This window comes from Chrysochloris asiatica, unplaced genomic scaffold (assembly GCF_000296735.1).
Source record: "Chrysochloris asiatica unplaced genomic scaffold, ChrAsi1.0 scaffold00057, whole genome shotgun sequence".
Classification (NCBI taxonomy): Eukaryota; Metazoa; Chordata; class Mammalia; order Afrosoricida; family Chrysochloridae; genus Chrysochloris; species Chrysochloris asiatica.
Window position 1 is genome coordinate 1,149,704 of NW_006408575.1, and position 5,606 is coordinate 1,155,309.

At 41.5% G+C, this 5,606-nt stretch overlaps 1 pseudogene; it reads right to left on the reverse strand.

The window, feature by feature from the left end:
• Positions 1 to 3,784: 3,784 nt before the first annotated feature.
• Positions 3,785 to 4,030, reverse strand: LOC102829323 (annotated as a pseudogene).
• Positions 4,031 to 5,606: the final 1,576 nt, after the last annotated feature.

The following is a 5,606-nucleotide window of genomic DNA, read 5'->3' on the forward strand; positions in this document are numbered from 1 at the left end:
GAATTCTCATCTTTCAAGAGTGAGATCCGGGTTCAATTGCACCTCATGTACAGCCTCACCCATCTCAGGGCAGCTTGTATATTGCTAAATAGGTCTCAGTGGGGCTTCCATACTAAGACTGACATAGAAAAAAGGCCTGGAAAACCAATGAAAACGCTGTGGAGCACAGCAGTCTGATCTATAACCTATCATGGGGATAGTGTGAGACTGGGTAGCTTCTCACTGCATTTTGCATGGAGTTGTCTTGAGTGTAGTGTTAACAAGATGGCAGCTAACAACAAAGTAGGCAAATCCTTTATCCATGACAGATTTCACTTACAGTCAACCTCATGTTTGGGAACTCAGACATTTATTACATTAAAGTCATGAAACAAATTCAAACACATTATGTTTAAATGTACATATCAGTATATGGAGAGCATGGTGGCTCTGTATGATAAGCACTGGACTATGAACAATAAAGTCGACAGTTAGAGCCTACTAGCCACACTATAGGAGAAAGATGAGACTCTCTTATCCTGCAAAGATTTACAGTCACAGAAACCCTGTAAATCTTTTTATGAGTCAAAATCAACTCAATGGCACTTAACAACTTAACAACATTAGCATATGGACATGAAAAGTGTCTGAGAGGGCACACAAAAAACGGTTGAAGGTGGTTTCTTCAGGTAGCGGGGCTCTAGGTTGAAGTTGAGGTGTATTTTTCATTATAAACGTTTCCAATGAAAAAGTACCACTTTTTTTCCAAATCAGATCATTGTGATCCATATACCTAAATATGTTGTCGTTAAGTGCCACCGAGTCAGTTCTGGCTCATAGCGAACCTCCAAAGGATTTCTGAGGAGCAGCTCATGAGTTTGAACTGCTGACCTTGAGGTTAACAGTCCAGTTCTTATCCGAAAGTGCCACGCCAGGATTCCTATATTATATCATGCATTCATTATTTGAACAATAAATAAAGGGACTAGTTTATGTATGTAATACATTGTATTTTACATAATTAGCTCAAATCCAAAGTCATTAGAATTTGAATCAATTACAAGCAGAGTCTGAGCTTGAGTCTAAGCTATGTTTTCTTTAGATTCAAGGGGAGGAATTGTGGGGCCAGTTTTGTGGTTACTATGATGATCCTCTTTTTTGACTCTCTGTGGCTTGTGAAATACAGAGTTACATAATGATTTTTAAAGTTAATGACAAATACTGGAGCAGAGGTTCTGTCTAAGCTACCTACAACTGCTGTAACAGAAATACCATAAGGGGGTGGCTTTAAAGAACAAGCATTTATTTTCTCACAGTTCAGGAGGGTAGAAGTGCACACTTCAAGTAATCATTCTATTTTAGCTTCTAATAACTGCCAGTGACCCTCCACGTTTCTGGGATTATACAAGCATCTATTTCCATCATCTGACTTCCTCTTCCTCTTTTGTGTGAGTCTGAGTCTTTATTCTGCTGTTTTTATAGCTCAGAAGCAATTAGGTTTAGGTTCCACCTTACTCTTGCATGGCCTCATTAAATGCCAAAAGAAAACTTCTAGTTCCAAACAAGGTCTTATTTATAGGTATACCACTGCCAAGGTCCTTGAGTTCATTCCAACTCAGAGCCACCCTTAGGACAGAGTGGAATTGCTCCTTAGAGGTTCCAAGACTGTCAATCTTTAGGGAAGAAGACAACCTCATCTTTCTATCCCAGAGCAGCTCTTGATCTTGCAGGTAGCAGCCCCAACACTTAACTCATTTACAGATATTGTTATTGTTGTTGTTAAGTGCCATCGATCTGGCACCAACTCAGAGACCTTGGATTAGGCTTCGGAGGAGCAGCTGGTGGGTTCAAACCTTGCGATTCAAATTGATCTTGCAGTCCAGTGCTTGTCCTAAAGTGCCACACCAGGACTCCATTTACGGGTATAATGGTTGTGTGCCGTGGAGTCAATTCCAACTCATAGTGAACCTGTATAGGGTTTCCAAGGCTGTAAATCTTTACAGGAGCAAAAAGCCTCATCTTTCTCCAGCAGAATGGCTCGTAGATTCAATCTGCTGGCCTTGCTGTTAGCAGCCCAACTCTTAATCCATTACACTACCAGGGCTTGTATTAGCATTTCAACACATATTTTGAGAAGATACAATTCAATTCATACCAAGGTCTATTCCCCAAAATCATAAGAATAGGGTTATCTCAATTCTTAGTCTAACTCTGATACAAGAAAAGCTGCTATCTTGCAGAAGTCTTCAGTCTATTGAGGCTGAGGACAATGGCTGGCTGAGGTTAGGAAAGTGTAATCAGTATACTAATGTTCTGCTATTGTGGAAAATTAACTCCCTGCTTCCTGGGACTTTGCAAACAGTGATGTAAAATCAAAGCACTTTCACACAAAGACCTTAGAAGAAAACCCTACAGGGACCGAATCAATTTAATGTCAAGCTGTCCAACCTGAAGATAGAAAAGATTTTTCACATAGTTCATTTAGTTCAATTTCCTTTCCCAATTGAGACCTTATAGAACCCTAACATATGTATCTATGTGTAGGTAAAATGTGGGTTGTTGTTGTTGTTGTCAGGTGCCACCGAGTCCGAACCGACTCATAGCGACCCCATACACAGCAGAAAGAAACAATGTCCGATCCTGGGCCAACCTCATTACTGCTGCCACACTTGACACCATCAATGATGCCACCTGGCTGATCCTTCTCATTGGGGGTCTTCCTTTTTTTCTCTGACCCTCCATCTTACCCAGCATGACATCCTTCTCCAGCAACTGTTCCCTCCTGACAATATGTCCAAAGTATGAGAGACGAAGGTTAGCCATCCTAGCCTCCAAGGAGCACTCTGGCTGCACTTAGTCCAAAACAGATCTATTGGTTCTTTTGGCTGTCCATGGCACTTTTAGTATTCTCCTCCAACACCACAACTCAGTGGCATCAATTCTTCTACGATCTTCCTTATTCATTGTCCATCTTTCGCATCCATATGAGGTTATTGACAATATCATGGCTGGGTCAGGTGCACCTTAGTCCTCAAGCTGACATCTCTGCTCTTCAACACTTTAAAAAGTTCCTGTGCAGCAGATTTGCCTAATGCAATACATCGTCTAATCTCTTGACTGCTGCTTCCACGAGTGTTGATAGTTGATCCAAGAAGAATGTGGGTGGCTCCTAAGAAGTGCTTGTCTATTTCCTAATCCCAACTCTATGATGTTTTGTTTTGTTTTGATGAAAAGAAAAGCTTTATTCCAAAGTAATCTGAAAAAAACAGTCATAGGTACCATGACTGGCAGAAGAGGGAACACAGTTATTGGTCCATTTGGCAGGGTCTGTGAAGACTCTCCCCAACCCCTGCTACTTGTCTAATACCTACCCAGTTTCCTATTTAGGTTGAAACTAAAATGATAGGCTTGAAAGTGCACTCTCCCACTTCAGGGAAGAGGATACCCTGGCTCACGCTGAAAAATGCACCACCATTGTCGAGTCGATTTGGACTCCCAACAGTCATATAGAACAGAACGAAAGCTGCTTCCTAGGGTTTCCTAGGCTGTAAATCTGTATGGTAGTAGAGTGCCGTATCTTTCTCTTGCGAAGCTGCTAGTGGGCTTGAACCATTGAACTTTCAGTTAATAGTCCAACACTTTACCCACTGAAGGATGTAGTTAATTAAATATGAGTGTTGAGGATAACATTAACTTGGTAACTTTCTTCACACACTTTTCATTCATGTTGGGAGCGGCTGAGTTGGTAGTAATCCTGTCTCCATTTTGTAGGAGGTGGGTTATAGTCAATTGCTTCCCACAACAGTCAACTGGAAGATGATTCCCCTGATTGTGCAGCACTGATTGGTCTGACATCTGCAATAGCAGCCAAATAAATGAGATTTCTGTGTAACACATGCTGGTACTGGTTGCACTCCTTTGCTGGGTCTTTGTTCTGATACTCCACGATACAGCGAATCAGCTGGTCATTTTCCTCCAGGAGCCTCTGGATAGTCTCTTGATTCACTTCTGCCCTGCTTTGCAGCCAGTCTGGTAAGAAGGATACCGACATCCCAGGGAGCTTCAAAGGAATCTGGCTTCAGGTCCCATGGTCAGGTCTGCGCCTCGCTCAGAACCAACCAGCAACTCCAATTTCAATACCACTGGAGCGAGGACGCAGTGTTCGCTCCAGCTCTATGATGTTTTGAGAAGTCTTGTAATTTATAGTTAAAACTGGGACACTTTTGAGAGTAAAAGGGGACCATATTTGTAATTATGCTATGACAACAGTCATGCATTGAAAGTGTCCTAGGGAAACCCTAGTTGTAAGGAATTGATATAGAAACTACTGGTTCAGTGCGATGCAGACATTAAAGAGAAGAACTTTTCCTAAGTTCCGTAGACTACAACTCAAGGCTCCTAAGTTGTAGGGTAACAGTTGATCATTTTACTGGCTGGGCAACTAGTTTGCCGCCCCCCCCCCAGTTAGCTCCAGTAGGAAAAAGGAAAAAGCATCTCCTGATGAGAAGTGGATAATCAACACCTCAATATAATCCACTGGATCTAGATCCAGGAGGCCCACCACTGGAGGCCCACCACTAAAATATGCAAACTAGGAAACAAATGCAATTTTCAAAATTGAGTTAATGCTGAGTATCCCAAACTTTTGGGAGTCCTGGTATGACGCTATAGGATAAGTACTCGACTGTTAACCAAAAGGTCAGCAGTTCAAACCCACAAGCTGCTCCTCAGAAACCCTATTTGGGGTCACTGTGAGTTGGCCACTATGACTCAATGGCTCTTAACAACAACAACATCCCAAACCTTAATTATTTAAGCACTCCCTTCATTCTTTCTGCCATAATGGTGTGTGACTTGGACTGTTATTTACTTAACATTATTCTTCAAATCAACTCACTTTTTACACTCAAATAGCTCCTTTAACCTCACCTAAAGCACCCACCACTCGTCTGTCAGTTTGTCATACTGTGGTGGCTTGTAAGTTGCTGTGATTCTGAAAACTATGCCACCGGTATTTTAAATACAAGTACGGTCATCTATGGTGGACAGGTTTCAGATGAGCTTCCAGACAAAGACAGACTAGGAAGAAGTGACGAACTTCATCCAAATATTTAGTCACTGAAAACCTATGAATAACACAGAAACACTGTCAGATGTGGTGCCGGAAAATGAGGCCTTTAGGTTGAAAGGCACTCAAAATGTGACTGGGGAAGAGCTGCCTCCTCAAAGTAGAGTTGACCGTGATGATACAAATGGAGTAAAGCCCGTGACACTTTCATTTGCTGATGGGGCACAACTCAAAATGAAGAGAAACAGCTGTAAACATCAATTGATAATCAGAACATGGAATGTACAAATTATGAATCTGGGAAAATTGGAAGTTGTCAAAAATGAAATGGAATGCATAAATATCAATATCTTAGGCATTAGTGAGTTGAAATGGACTGGTACTGGCATTTTGAATCTGATGGTCAAATGGTTTACTATGCTGGAAATGACAAATTGAAGAATGGTGTTGCATTCATTTTCAAAAAGAACATATCCAGATCAGTCATGAGGTACAATGCTGTCTGTGATAGGATAATATCCATGCACCTACAGGGAAGCCCAGTTAATACCACTATTAT